This window comes from Mixophyes fleayi, chromosome 4 (assembly GCF_038048845.1).
Source record: "Mixophyes fleayi isolate aMixFle1 chromosome 4, aMixFle1.hap1, whole genome shotgun sequence".
Lineage (NCBI taxonomy): Eukaryota > Metazoa > Chordata > Amphibia > Anura > Limnodynastidae > Mixophyes > Mixophyes fleayi.
The window spans coordinates 192248830-192265405 of NC_134405.1; the positions used below are offsets into that span (position 1 = coordinate 192248830).

Here is a 16576-nt window from a genome sequence, read left to right on the forward strand (position 1 = left end):
TATTATATCAGACTTACAATTGGCTGGCTCATAACTAAAGAGTAAAATTATTAACCAGTCCAGTATGTGTGCGTGACTGGCTCATGCATTTTAAGGGGGACTGCCGTATATAGTCCAAGAAATATATCTATGAGATAATAAACATACTATATACAAAGATATGTTATCCGGGCCAATTGACTATACATAATTTGTCTAACCTTGCAGCCTGACATATATATATTTATGCAACTTTAATATATATATATATTATATATATATATATATATATATATATATATATATATATATGTATATATATGTATATAGCTTTAATGATTTCAAAGTAAATTAGACATGAAACTCAGCTCTATTTCACTAATTACATTTATTTAAGGTCATACAAATTACAAGATAAGAAAACACGATGATATTAAGTCTTCTAATTATTTATGCTTCCTTCACTTTACATAACACAAACACAAGACTCTTTTACAAACACTGAACCATCAATATGTCAGGAAACCCTCCAGCCAGTATAACAACACCCGGAGTCTGCTCTGACAGTCTGGTGTTCACTGGAGCCCCTAGTGGTGGGGACAGACTTGGCCGCAGACTACAGAGGGTTGTGTGATGTGTACCAGCTGTGGAGAACCCAGGAGCAGAGGGTTATGGCAGACAGCGAATCCAGAGAACAAGCCGAGGTCAGGGGTCACTTGCTAGATAGAATCGTCAGAAAATACGCCACGGGTCAGGGTCACGAGCAAACAGCAGAAACGAAGGTACAAGCTAAAAGGTCACGGGCACAGGCAAAAAGACAAATCCAGAGTACAGGCAGGGGTCATACACGGCAAACAGAGGTCCAAAGGTTAACACCAAAAGTACAGCAGCAGGCAGCAACACAGGGGTCTGGAGGATATAAGCCCTTCCTGCCTTAAATACTGAAATAGACCAATGAGAGCTCAGCTCTCTAATTGCACACAGGCTGTCCCATAATTGTATTAATTAGCCCGCAGGCTTGCCACACTGTTGTGCATGCGCCCGACTGCCGCGTAATGCCGGGACGCGGCGCTGGACTGAAAAGTGTCCGACCTTTGCTACGGAAGTGATGATCAGGTCATCATAGCGACGGCCGGGACGCAGGTAGGAGAGTCGCGGCGGCTGGGCACCGCCGTGGCTCATAACACAATACACATATTATATCCTTGCAAGAATATGTAAGTTGAAATCTACCTTTCCTTTAGATGTTGTTAAATCTAAAATTCTGACCCAAGTCAGCCTGTGGTGTCAAGTATATCTGGAAGCGCTTCAATCAGCTGGAGAGAATTGACACAGACCAAGTTCTGTATGCAAGGAATATTCTCTAGTTTATTGATACAAAGATACAGGTTTTTATAGGCTACTGAATAAATGAATCCTACGTCATATGCATACAATAGTTTATACCACTAGTTTATGAGAAGCGCTACTGATTAACTTTCTCACGTATTCTTGAGGTGTTTACTTTTCTCCCCCTTCTAAGGACAGATGAGCCTATTATTTCTTATCTCAAGGGGAGTTGGAGATATGCTATGTGCAACACCATGGATACAGCTCCCATACTACCAGCTGGATATGAAGCTCATTATTGTTTTCATACCTGGTTACATTCTTCAGGTGTTCTCTATTAGTTCAACTTCAAGGCCATAGGCTCACATATTGCAAAACTGCAAGTTAACAGAAAAATGAATAATCTCTTCTAGCAAATAATATTTCTATACAAGTTACAATAAAATGGCTGAACAAAGGCCTTATGAGGCCTTAACAAAAAATCATATTTAACATTTCCCATCTTTTATTCAATTTTCGACCCTTTCTCCTCCTACCTACCTAATCCTATCTATAGAACCACATTCTTAATAAGCAGGTACTTATACACATGTAGGAGGCCACATGCATAGAGTTGGTCCCCTTAGGAATCTGTCAACTCATCCCCCACTAATAAGCCTGTGATCCTCCCTGTCCTAACTTGATTTATGAGGAGATGCATTTTGGCAAATGTCCATGTCTAGAAAAGATGGTTTCTTAGAAGATGGTTTCTTAAAAGATGGTTTCTTAAAAGATAGTTAATGAGTCTATAGTAGTTCTGCAGGCCTTGCATGTTCTTTGTTCAATCTTTAGTAGTTTCTTGTTGCAAACTCTGCAGTTCTTTGGCTTTGCTAGTCCAAATAATTCATGACACTCATAGTCTGGTCAGGTTTCAGAAGTAATTTCTGTGATCATCAGAGGTTCGGGATTTTCAGTGGTTCCCTTTTTGGAGAGACAACAATCAAGTGTCAGTAACTTCTTAATCAGCCATATATTTAGTTTCATTATCACCTATACGATCAACAGGATTGCTAAACCATTTGCTACTAATGCCAATATTTCCAATATCCAACATGAATCATTACTGACAACTTTACCAATGAGGTTATGCATCTGCACAAAGACATTTTCAGAGTTTACTCTACTATGAGTGCAAATTGTTGAGCACTCCTTCCCATATGTTTCTCACAGTGGCATAGGCAATATGTCACTTAACTGTCTGTTTCATACTGGGTTAGGGAGGCCTTAATCCCTACTTCAGTCACAATTATTCTGGCAAGACATATCAATACAATGAGACAGTCATTTCTATTTATCAGAACAAGACTCCCCTGATTTGAAGACTTTGCAGTGTTATGCGTGAATCCAGGTGTCTCTTTCCTGTACTTTCACTGCCATGGGAGTCGTCAACAGGACTTGATAAGGACCCTTGTATCTGGGTTCAAGACTTCTCCTGATGTGCTTTCTCACGACCACCCAGCCCCCCAGGGTGCAGTTTATGGGTACCTGTATCAAAATTAGGGTTTGCAATGGAGGAGAATATTTGACCATGTATTTCAGTTAGTTGTTTCTATAATAAGGCAACATAATTCAACAAATCACTATATACATGGTGTAGTTGCTATGGAAAATAACAGCCTGTTCTGTTTGCTGTGCCAAACAATATCTCATATGGTGTTAAACCTGTGTCTTTCCTAGCAGTATTTTTTACTGAGTGCAGGTAAACATGAGATCCATGGCAGACCTGTTTCAGCCATTATTTTCTGCATTTTCAATTTCAGTGTACCATTAAGGCGCTCCATACATCCTGAACTTTGGGATCTGTAGGGGGTGTGATAGTTTCTGGAATCCTTGCCCCGTAAAGTGTATCCCTCTGTCACTTACAATGACCTCTGGTACACCATATCATCAGATTACCTCATTCACAATTTTCTTGGCTAATGCTTTAGCATTTGCTTTTCTATACAGCCATGTCTCCAGCCAGTGACTAAAGAAGTTGACACAGACAAGCACATTCTCAAAGCCCGAGCATTTGGGAAGTTATAAAGTCTATCTGTATCCTCTTATAGGGATATTATGTCTGGGGTGTGCTTTTCCATAGGACAGACTTACTCGGGTTACTTTGTGCACAGACTAGGCATTCTGCCACTAACGACTGTGCTGCTTGGGCGAACCCTGGTACTATCCATAAGCTGCTAGTGAGTACAACCATAGCATCTTTTCCCAGATGCACTTTCTCGTGTGCTATATTGGCCATAATGGGATAAACTACTTTTGGCAGACACAAACGCTGACCTTTACACCACTCCTTGCACTTCTAGTGCTCCATGTATTGCCCAAGTCTTTTTCTTATTTTCTGTTGCTTGTCTTTCCATAAGTTGGAGTGTGCTCTGGTCAAACAGGGGTCAGGGGGTCACCATGTAAATAGACTCCCCTTGGGGTACTGGGGCTATGGCGGCTTCTCGTGCGGCCTGGTCTATTTCACTTAGCTTCGGGGGTAGTATCTCTGTGTGTGTCTTCATCTTCATCACTGTTTGGAGGACAGCTGGAATACAGTGAACAATGCCCTGGTATGTTCATCATATTGACTGGTTTGCTTGCTGAACCCATAAGGTCCCTACTTTTCCATACAGGGCCATAATCATGCGCAATTACAAATGCATAACTTGAATCAGTGTAAATATTTACTCTTTGTCCTTTTGCATATATGCATGCAAGTGTCAGGGCCTTTAGTTCAGCTTCTTGTGCTGACATGTGACTCGGTAGAGTCTGTTGAATCACTATTTCTGTGTGTGTGGTTACAGCACACCCTGTATACGGGACAGGATCTATGTGATAGTGTGAACCATCTACAAAAAGAGTGATGTCTGCATCTGGTAATGGTTTATCTTTAATGTGAGATAAAACCAGAGATTCTTGTTTCATTAGTTCTATGCAATCATGTTCAGAAAAATTTTGTTTGCATTTTTTTTTTTCCTTTCTTTCTGTTCAAGCTGGAATGGAATTCCCCCAAATCCCTAGGGTAACCCCAATATATACAGGTACTTCTCCCATCTTTTGAAACTTGCTGCAATAAGGCAGCAGGATTCAACATTGTGCACTGCTTAAGTGTAACATTACTGGGAGTAAGCAGTGCTACTTCATTAGGATAGGCTTCAGTAAGGAGCATGTGGAATCCAAGGACAAGGTTCTTGGTTTCTGAGTTCCACAAAGTTTACACTCATTAGATGGAGTGTACAGTACAACGGTTAAGACAGATGTGGTAACTTTAATTCTTCTGGAAGAGAAACACTTAGCTTAAATAACCTGTTAATAAGCCACATCATCAGTTCTATTAGTGTATATAATAATGTGTTGGGCCACAATACTCACAAACACATTCCTGCATTGGGTGTAAACCCCTGTAGTCATGGGTTGCTCTTTTCTTTATTTGGTTGGGTTAAACTTTCATATTAGAATTTTCTAATTATGTATAATGATCTATACATTACTATGGGCCTGAGTCTGGTTCTTCCAAACTTGGCTTTCCTTTCTAGTCTAGTACACATCTACAGCGCACAGCAAAGGAAAATAACGTGCAATCTATATTCCTCCTGCTAATATCAATGAACTCCCCTCTCTGGTCTCCCTTGGACCTTTAAAAAACTTAAAATACAGTTTACTCAGATTCCCCTTGTCTGAAGGTCTTAACATATATCTGTGAACATGAGAGGCTCTGGGGCCTCTTGTGCTTCCTTTTTTTTTTTTTTTTTTTTCTTCTAATAAAAAAGGAAAGGGAGGAAGAAAATACACAGTGCGCTCGGCAAGTGTTATATGTCACTCATTTCACAATAGGAGGGAATGTCCTTTGTGCTGTATATCTTCATACTTAGTAAATCTGGCCGGTAACAAATGTTTTGCTTGTGCTTGGTTTCTGTCACAACGTACGATACCGTTAAGGTAACTGGGTGTCCTAGCACAATATCTATACTCTTTTCAAGCACTAAAGCAGAGTAGTATGCAAGTGACCTTAGCTTGCGACCATGTATTTGTGTCAGTACTCCTTGTACATGTGCACTGACTTCATAACAAAATAATGTGAAAGGCTTGTCATAATCTGGCAAAGCCAGTGCTGGCGCTGAAGTTATTTCAGCTTAAAATTGGTTAAACATTTGGTTCTGCTCAGAGGAGAGTATAAATGGCTTGCTATGATCCAGAAGTGCTAATGCAGGAGCACATACAATTGCTCTTAAAGTCTTAAATCTTTTTCATTTCTGTAAAAATATAGAATTCCCATCAATGCATTACCATACCCACAATAAAAAGAATTATTTACAGTATATGACAATTATAGCACAGTAAATAAGGGCAGTAAATGTCTTTACAAACACTGATTTACTCAAAACTGTAATGAGGATACAAATAAAAACCTTTTGCTTTCTGCACATACAGAAAAACCACCTAGTTCATGCATTTGCTATGTGAATAGCACATAAACTCTAATATCTCTTCTAAAACAAGGTAATCATTACTCAGAAGAGTTTACGTTATTTAAATCCTTCATTAGTTTATACTTATGTTTGTTGTGGTGCAAAGATGGTGCATTGGAAGTTAAATCAATGCAATCTGGATTGCCTAATGGGTCTTTGCAGCTGGAGACCTGTGAATAAAAAAACTTTTGCATAGAGATTAACATTTATTTACTAGGAATTACTGTAACTGTAACATGCGTGTATACTGTTATCAGGTAACCAGTGAACAGCTGCTAAAAGCTTAACTGTGACGCTATGCGTTCCATGCCTTGATTTCCTCAAAGGGGCAGTCCCTAATTTCACAAATAGAGAATGTCAAAGTGACGAGACCTGGGCGAGTGTTCAAAGCCACTCCTTTCTTATCATCTCTTAGTACAGCCCTTTTAAATGACACTAATTAAATTTCCGGGTTTAGAAACATTCAATCTGGAATCTTGGTTCCAAGTATTCAACCATTTTAAAAGCAGCACTGTCATAAATCAGAGTACTCTCGTTAGACACAATACATTGTGTCTGTAAATCATTCAACATTTTCTCAACAAAATCTCTCTCCCGTGACCAAATATTCACACATATTTCTAGATTCTGTGATTTTCGTGTTCAAAGTAAAAATATATTCACTTAAGTCTCGCTCACAGACGACATTTTATCTCGTAACATTTCTTTAAAGGCATAACAAACCCTCCTGATTTCTGAGAACATTCATCAGCGCCATTTTAACACAGATAAAAACAGCATGTAAGCTCACTCCCACAATTCTCAACTTCATTAAAGAGAAAGCTATATTTCTGAACTTCAGAAACAAAATTATTTTGTTCAAATACAGAAACGGCTTGTTGGATCCCAGCCAGCTTTGTTCTGACACTAGTACTTATAGTGATAATGTACATTATTTACAATCTTGTCCGTGCAATCGGACCAAACATTTTAAAACTTCTTTTGTATCTTTTTAAAAGCTTATCATTAAGCAATGAATGTACAACTTTTTCAACCTTGAAACATGTCTCTTGTAAAAAACGGACAAGACAGACAAACATTGTGATTTAAAGTAAATCAAACATCTCCCTTATAGAGCACTAAGACAGAGAACAAACAATGTGAATTATCACGGATCTCTCTCACACGCAGTAAGACGGAGACAAAACTCACATACAGAGAAAGAAAACTTAACTGACATCTTCCAGCCTACTGCTGTGGAACTACAAGTCCCAGCATTACACTAAATACAAGTTAGCTTAAACATGTTATCATCAATCAGCACTCCGGACACATTTTTTTAATTTTACATACATTGTCAAAAAACAAAAAACAGTGTGCTTCTTATCTCAACACACTGAAATCATTTACACAGAATAAGGGAGGGGCACATTTCACTTATTCAGCTGCACAGGATCAAACATACATTTATAATATACAACCTACTTGATTCATTATTCAGCTTACGATGCATTTAGCATATCCACATATATTTCGACTTTTCAGATCTCTTAACTTTCCTGTGCCACCTCAAACAATCTCTTGGGGTTTGATCTCAATACCCCTTTGTTCTTGTCACATTACCACTTGCAACACCTTTGTTTCTCCATCCACACATATCTTTGGCTATCCCCGCTTTCTTGAAAAATTCCCTGCAGACCTTCTACTCCCCCATTTCCTTTAGTCTTTGTGCATCATATCTATGAGGGAGCTGCTGTCATTTGTTTACTATCTATATTACTCGTATTGACAGTATTCTGTTGAGTCCAAATCGGGACTCTTATCTAGTTTCTGTGGGTTGTCCTTGCACTGGACGTCCCGTTCTGTGGACTCCTTGTACTGGATGTCCGTGCTAAATAGCTTCTTTGACAGTATCTGGGACGAAGGTCTTTTGGAAATCTCTCTTACACAATTTGGGCAGATTACAGAATCTCCCTTCTTTGATATACCTCTGGGGATGGTGTCTAAAATGTTCACTCAATGTTCAAAACAATAACTCTCTAAATCCCTCTATTCCATTACATGCTTCTTTGATCAATGTCTTATGTGACTTTTATGCTTTATACATCATACATAGGTACAAACACATGCACTCAAAATTCAATCATCTTTCAAAAATCTAATCAACAATACAATTACAGTAAACAAATTGGGTTAATACTGTATTATATTAATCAGATGATACTTGAGACTCACAAATTCGCGTGTCAGGTGCCTCAGACAGACATGAGGTGACCCAGACTAGGAAGACCAACGAGTAGAAATCTACTGACCGCGGATGTTGGGGTTCAATGTGCTGGGAAACCTCCGTTGTCTGTCTTGTAGCCTGCTGGACAGCGAATCTCTGTGGCGACCTCCAAGTTGTTAAATCTAAAATTCTGACCCAAGTCAGCCTGTGGTGTCAAGTATATCTGGAAGCGCTTCAATCAGCTGGAGAGAATTGACACAGACCAAGTTCTGTATGCAAGGAATATTCTCTAGTTTATTGATACAAAGATACAGGTTTTTATAGGCTACTGAATAAATGAATCCTACGTCATATGCATACAATAGTTTATACCACTAGTTTATGAGAAGCGCTACTGATTAACTTTCTCACGTATTCTTGAGGTGTTTACTTTTCTCCCCCTTCTAAGGACAGATGAGCCTATTATTTCTTATCTCAAGGGGAGTTGGAGATATGCTATGTGCAACACCATGGATACAGCTCCCATACTACCAGCTGGATATGAAGCTCATTATTGTTTTCATAACTGGTTACATTCTTCAGGTGTTCTCTATTAGTTCAACTTCAAGGCCATAGGCTCACATATTGCAAAACTGCAAGTTAACAGAAAAATGAATAATCTCTTCTAGCAAATAATATTTCTATACAAGTTACAATAAAATGGCTGAACAAAGGCCTTATGAGGCCTTAACAAAAAATCATATTTAACAATGTCATAGGATCCTTCATTCTGTCTCCTCACCAACTTACCTTACTCCATCTCCTTACTGCATTAACTTCAAAATGTCCCATTTTTTTACCAGCCCTCCCCCATACTTCCCTGGAAATTTCCCATTGTGCGTTTACTACAACCTTGCCGTTCCCATAATACAGTCTTCCCTGAGTTACAGTTTTCCAAGTGCCCTTAAAACAGATTTACCCTAAGGTGATGAAGGGTCAGAAAGGGTATCTTTGATGTGTAAATATCATCAATATAATGCATGCTCAGACTGTCCTTAAAACAATCCCACCCAAGATGATAAGGAAGGAGGATGTCATAACACATGAAATGTCTTTTCAGCACTAGTTGACTTTGATAGCCTCTTGCTTGACACCTTTAGGTGATATCTGAATAAAATGGACAAACCTGTTCTTATTTACACAGGTGTTTTTGTGTCTAACTAAATGCAAATGCATTCACCCATGTTTTATGGAATAATCTGTTACAACCATTTCTAATAACATTACATTTACAGTGAATCAGACATACAAACATCATTTTTTAACAAGTCCCCTATTTTAAACATTTATGCATATAACTATATCCTAACACATCTACTCCTTACTATAATATATATATATATATATATATATATATATATATATATATATATATATATATATATATATATATATAGGCAATTGTAATATTTCACGAAATCCTTTAGCTTCATCTTCAGGTCAGCTTGCCTTACAACATCGATCCCTCATATATAGATGATAGTTTAGATGTACATGTAGTGTGTATATAAACTATTATCTATATATAAGGGAGTAGCAGCTTGAACAACACTGAACCGATTGAACCTACTGCGCATGTGCAAGTATCGCCATTCTGAAGACGGCACAACTTAATTGGACACCGCCTCCCGCACATCGGAGTGAAGGTAAGGGAGAAGGCCGTAGGGGAAAACCGAGGAAACACAGGGGACTTGCCACAAAGTGTGAGTTCTGCATATTCTATGGACAATTGTGCTTTCCTATACTGCTATTAACAAGGCCTAAAGGAACTAACATTTGAGACTAACATTTGAGACACTGTTCTTGCATCCGAGTGGAACTAAAGCGATCGCAAAAAAATGTAATGTGTTTCCCTTTATATGCAGGACTATTGATTTTCCTGCGTGCTTGTAAGGAAATAGAGATTTATATATTCTAGTTATTGTGAACACAGAATCACTAATATATTGTGACTTAAAGCACCTTTACATTTGCATACAATTTTTATGACTATGTATATCGATTGTGGCCAGAACTATATACCTGTATGAATGTATATTACCACTTAATGTGTATGACTTATTCTGCATATTATCATATAATTAAATGACAGTTAATACTATTATGCACGCTGGTAGTCATTAAGCCATACTTGCCAACTCTCCCGAAAGGTCCGGGAGACTCCCGAAATTCGGGTCAGTCTCCCGGGCTCCCGCGAGAGTTGGCATTTCTCCCGCATCCCAGAATTCCCTTGTTAAAATGGCGTGATTCACAGAGATTCGCGTCATTTGACATGATTCTCGGCGAATCGCGCAATTTTGGTCCCACCTCCCGCAAAACGGCATATTCATCGCAGGGGGCGGGGCCAAAATGACGCGTTTGGCTGCACCCGCCCCCTCCGCCCTCCAGTCACACCCCTCTCCCGGAAACAAGTTTTCGAGAGTAGGTAAGTATGCATTTTGCTACCAACTGGTGGAGCACCAAGGGTTATATTCCACAATTTTAAACATTGGTGGTAGGAATATCATCCATCTCCCAAAGGCAGCACCACTAGATTGTACCAGTATTTGAACTCTCTGAGAAGGACAGCGCTGTTTTTCTTTCTGCCTGTTGTCTGTAATATTTTATTTCAAACAATTTCCCCTTACTTCTTCTGCCTACTAAATTATATTTTATTTTATTTAAATTACCTATACAGTAACAATTCTCTCAATCAGTACCTGCAAAATGGTGCGAAATGACACTGTGCATGAATGGCAATGGCAGGAATTTATATGTTGCATTATCCTCCTTTAAATATTAAATTATGTATTCATATTTGTCATATATAATTACAGATCAACAGAGTGAATTTCTAGAAATGCTACAATCCATGCTTTTCACTTTTAGGCAGACGGATCCAACATAAAACTTCCATTCTTCCATGCTATCATGTGCTGGGTCATGCAAGGTGTGGGGAATTAACTGTGCTCTGTAGACATTAACTTTAACGAGAGGTGCTTCTTACATAAATTAAATATTGTTAAAAATGTATACACCCCCACTCCCCAGGTGGTTTATTAAACCGTGGTAATATGCAGTCTTTGAGTAACAGTCTTTGAGTTCTTAGGTTTTCCTATAAACCTTTGATATAATATTTGATGACCTACAATTCCTTTAAATGTGATGAATGATGTCCAGTAAGCATGGTTGTAGCTAGAGACAAAGTGCAGTAAAATATGTTTACTCAAATAATAACATTAAATACTGTACCCATACCATCTTAGTATTGTCATTTCTTTTTAAATTCAAGGCTCTGTATACCATACAGGTAGAGGTATTGTTGTAGGGTAGCAAAGCAATTATTTTTTTTACATTTTCTTTCAATTCTATAATTTACATTTTTGTTTTTTCTGGTACTGTATGTCTGTGACAGCAATTTGCATATTCATTGAAAGCCATCAAGCAAAAATGCTAATTTTGCACAGTAGAGCAGCTACGTATGTACCACAAAAATTACCTTTGCTAACTTATGAATAATGATTTATAAACTGGTAACCAATCTAACTTCTATGCAAGCAACTGTCCTTACAGTCACATGACCATAAAATAAAGTCCTGTGCACAGAATAACTGCATCATACCAAGAATATTCCATTGCTACCAGATATACAATGGATACTTTATAATGTACCCATGCACACCTCACTTACATAACTACACACAGCAGACCAAGGACACCAGGTGCAACCTTAAGTACAGAATAATTAAATGTTGACAAAACCACATACATGTCAAACAGTAACAGACATGCATCTATCATAGAAGTCTTTTACTTTAAAAAACAATGTAAAAAATTTGCTCAGACTTTTGCAAAGGGCCTGACCAAGTTTTACTAGTTCTATGTCCTAATACTGTTTTATACTTATACTACCTATTTCTGTTCCTGTGTATCTAACTCTCAGTTTATGCCCGCTTGGTATTTTGGGTATAATTTTTTGCTATTGATCCTGACTTATATATATGTATAGGGAGACCTCTCGTTCTCTGGATCTGCAAAGAAGAACTCCCCCACGGCAGAGAGGCAGTGTTTCCCCATGCAGAATAAAAATGGACTGCAGACCAACACACAATTTAACGTAATGAATAACAGCAATTTATTAATTAGCTCACTCAGGAGAGCAGGAGGGTGTTCTGTTTAAATGCCCCAGTGTAAGTATACTTCTTTCTAAGTACTAATACAGCAATCATTTTTTTTTTTTTTTTTACAGTTTACTGAAAATGAAAATAATAAAATACTTAACGTCTATATCAAAACTACCTATTTTATCCTAGATTAATATAAGTTTTTGCTAATAGCATAGATAAATTACATGTTACTAAATTTCAAGATATTTATAAATTTGATAAAAAAAGAGTTTGTTCATCTAGTTCCTGGATCACTTATCTACTAGTTTAACTATTATTTAGGTCTAAGCACATTGTTTCCCAACAATAATATATATTTATACTTAGATTATTTACATTTCTCTCTCATTCTTGCACTTGTACACATATTAAGTTCAAATTAGCAGGCTTGTAGGAAGTTGCTGTAATATTGATTCGTTGCACTATAAACACAACTCTATGTGCGTCACAATGTACCTGTTCAGTGACTTCTAGTTGATGGATTTCAAATGTTCACTGCACAATTAATTATGATTTTTCTGACTTCTTTGGATAATAATATATCAGTGTCATATTAACATCTTTTACACTTGTTGTAATTCAACCACAGTGGACTGCTGTAGTTACTGAGGTGTCGTTAAATAAGTTTCCTATTCAAAGAACTACAGCTATCATGAACTGTGCACAATTCTGTACCTATGATTCAACTCTATAATATAATATCTGAATTCTTTCCAATTTACTTTTTAATCTTTCACATAGTTAAATATGTTCAAGTATATTTTCTGAAATCAATGATTGAAATATATGGTAATATTCCAAATCATTTCCTCTATTTGTTTTATTGAATAATGTTTGTATTTAAGCTTAATTATTATCTTAGTGAGAGGGTAACCAACACAATAGTCTGCGGGCCTGGTTCATAAAGAAAAGCATGCTGAGCACAATGTTCGCTTTTTTAAAACGCGCTTAAAACCGGTATACATGCACCCGAATTCCACAAGGATGAATGTGAATGTGCATGTGGGGATCAATACAGGGATAGGTCTGCTCTGTTCTAATAGACAGGACACAGCAGGCAGGCGCGGGCTGGCAAGTTTCAGCCCGGGGGCGCACAGGCGTGTCATGTGATGCGGCCGCCGGTAATAATTAGGTAATAGTGCATCCCGGGGGGGAGGGGAGCTGTGCGGCTGGTCCTAACAGTGGTTAAACTGAGTGGCTCGGGGGACTGATGCCCCCCTGCCCCCTGGCGCAGCCCGCCCCTGACAGCAGGATACATCCAGTACATATATGGAATATATAGTCACAAATAACAAATAGAAAATGAAAAAAAAAATATTCAATCAATGTACTATGTTAATATGATAAACGTTAATGACATAATATTAAAATATAAATAAAAGTTGCTCCCCCGTAATATATATTGTTTAGGCTGCTAGTACAGCACCTGGGCAGCACGGTGGCTAAGTAGTTAGCACTTCTGTCTCACAGCGCTGGGGTCAAGTGTTCAATTCCCGATCATGGCTTTATCTGTGTGAAGTTTGTATGTTCTCCCTGTGTTTGCGTGGGTTTCCTCCTGGTGCTCCGGTTTCCTCCCACACTACAAAAACATACTGGTAGGTTAATTGGCTGCTATCAAACTGACCGTAGTCTCTCTCTCTGTCTGTCTGTGCGTATATGTTAGGGAACTTAGACTGTAAGCTCCAATGTGGCAGGGACTGATGTGAATGAGTGCTGCGGAATCAGTGGCGCTATATAAATAAATGGTGATGATGATGGTAGTAATCTAGACTAGACCTGTAGCTGGAGCAAGAGATATGGCTGAAAAGCCATTTTTGTGATGCCCAGAGCTGATGTGTATGCTCAAGATTGACACCTGCATTCTGTACATTGACTACAGGCAAACGCCCATTCCCTGCCCCGTTCCCCCCTTGAAATAATAGCCTATGGTAAGTATCCTTTGCGCTCGAAAATTAACTGAACATTGCTGCAGTCTGTGGCATATGAGCCAGTTCTGGGCATGCAAAGAGTAATTTTGTGGATTGTACGCACAAAATCACTACTTATGTCCCTTAATGACAGCCGTAGCGAGGGTGGTGCAGGCGGTGCAGCCGCCCAGGGCGCAAGGTCTACAGGGTGCCATGGCCCCCTGTTATTAAACAAGTCACAGCCCCAGGTACACATCTGGGGCTGATGCAGAGTCAGCGATGCGGATCGCGGTATGAGCAGCGCAGGGGAGCGCCAAGTTGCAGAGGAACTCCAGCCTCTATTGCCATCACACAGGAAAACAACACTAAGGAGCTCTTGTGCACTGCAGCTCAGGACCCTCCGACGACAGGCAGGTCTGCCTGCCCGTACTCAGTTCTCCAGCTAGTCCAGCCCAGCAAGCTGCCTGCTACATGAGTCTCGTGACTGCTCAGCAGAGGACCCTCCTTCCCCTGGACAGCCCATCAGCTTCTCCTGCATTTTGCACCTGCCTGTACTCCAGCTATGTAAGTAAAAGTCAACATGTGTTCCTTCCCCTGTCTCTCTCTTTGTCTTTGAATATCTCTCTCTCCCCTTCCCCTCTGTCTATCCCCCCCACAGCCTGTGTCTCCCCCCCTCAGCCTGTGTCCCCCCCCTCAGCCTGTGTCTCCCTCCCTCAGCCTGTGTCTCTCCTCCCTCAGCCTGTGTCTCTCCCCCCTCAGCCTTTGTCTCCCCTTCCCCTCTGTTTCCCCCCCTCAGCCTGTGTCTCTGCCCCCCTTCAGCCTGTGTCTCTCCCCCCCTCAGCCTGTGTCTCTCCCCCCCCTCAGCCTATGTCTCTCCCCCCCCTCAGCCTGTGTCTCTCCCCCCCCTCAGCCTGTGTCTCCCCTTCACCTCTGTCTCCCCCTCAGCCTGTGTTTCCCCTTCCCCTCTGTCTCCCCCTCAGCATGTCAGTCTATCTGTCCATCCTCGCAGGCTATTAATATAACTGGATTAGGGGCTATTAATGTATTGGTAAGGGCTATTAATTTAATAGAGGTAGGAGCTATTAATTTAACTGGAGTAGTGGTTATTAATTTATTGGTGGGGCTATTCTTATACTTGTGGGATGATTGTGGTGGTGGTGGGGGCTGTTAATTTTATTTAATACTGGGGATTTTTAGGTGCTTTTAATTAAATGTGGGACAGAGTTGGTGTTGAATAGGATCTATTTGTGAAATGGGAGTGCTATTAATTTAATGTCGGGGCTGGTAAGACAGGAAATATGCATTTTTTAAAAAAAAAATGTGGATAATAATGTGAATATATTAAACATGGGTACTTTTATTTGATGTCAGGAATGGTTAGAGGAAGGAGGCCTGGAATATTGACTTGTTGCTTTGCTTTCCTTTCTTTGTGTTGAATAATAAATATTTTTTTTTCCAAACAGGGCCCCAGCAGGATCTGGCCAAGCAGCAAGTAAGCGGAAGATGCCAGCAGCAGCTCCATGTCCTCAAACTACAAGAACAGGTACGAGAGCGTTGTACAGGATTGGAGACCAGTCTAGTATTTGTAAAAGGCTAGGCGTATTCTCCCCCACACCTCCACAATAGGCCTTCTTCTCTTCCAGCAGTGAGCGCCTTGGGAGGCAGCATCTGCTCCCACCAATGTGGGGATGGGGGGCGCCAGTGGTCTAGCTCGCCCAGTGCACTGAAATCTCTATTTATGGCTCTGCTTAATGATTAATCATTTACTGACCTGTGTATATAAATGTTTCAACAAATGTTTTCTTCAGAGAATAGTTATAAATATATTGACTCTATTTTGTAACCAATATACTTTTTTTGAGGTAAGTTTCTATTACTCCAACTAATGGATTTAGGGCTAGATTTATTAAACTGCGGGTTTGAAAAAGTGGAGATGTTGCCTATAGCAACCAATCAGATTCTAGTTATCATTTATTTAGTACATTCTGCAAAATGACAGCTAGAATCTGATAGGTTGCTATAGGCAACATCTCCACTTTTTCAAACCCGCAGTTTAGTAAATATACCCCTTAGTCCTTACAAAATCTGGAGGAAGTTTATCTCCTCAAATGTTCTTGTAAATATGTCACTCATTTCTATATAGATAACCTGTCTTTGCCACTGGATTTGTGCATCTGTCACCAATGTGCTGCCTTATCACCAGTGATTATTCATCTTAGCAATTAATCATCAGTTTTCCCTCCTAAGCTGCTGTTGTCTTCATAGGACCTTGGTCTCTTTCCTTGTCACTAGTTATGTGCCTCTGTCTTACCCATCTTCCCCACATTTAACTAGGGATGTGCACGGGCGACTTTTGAGGTCTCGTGTTTTGTGTTTTGGATCCGGATTTTCTCGATGTTTTGGGTTCGGATTTGTTTCGCAAAACACCTGCCGAAAGGTTTTGGTTCGGATTTAAGGTTTTGGATTCGGATTTTTTTTGAAAAA

At 39.5% G+C, this 16576-nt stretch overlaps 2 long non-coding RNA genes across 2 annotated transcripts in view; one reads left to right on the top strand and one right to left on the bottom strand.

Moving 5' to 3' along the window:
* Window positions 1–1320: 1320 nt before the first annotated feature.
* LOC142152407 (uncharacterized) lies at window positions 1321–5803 on the bottom strand. The gene is made up of 2 exons (XR_012691334.1): window positions 5335–5803; window positions 1321–4617 (listed from the first exon to the last, which is right to left on the bottom strand). It is a non-coding gene; the product is annotated as an uncharacterized LOC142152407 (long non-coding RNA).
* A 3870-nt stretch (window positions 5804–9673) lies between these two features.
* The window catches only part of LOC142150039 (uncharacterized), an 89087-nt gene continuing 82184 nt past the window's right edge, over window positions 9674–16576 (top strand). Inside the window, exon 1 of the long non-coding RNA XR_012690984.1 lies at window positions 9674–9743. This is a non-coding gene — a long non-coding RNA (uncharacterized LOC142150039). The remainder of the gene's footprint in view (window positions 9744–16576) is intronic.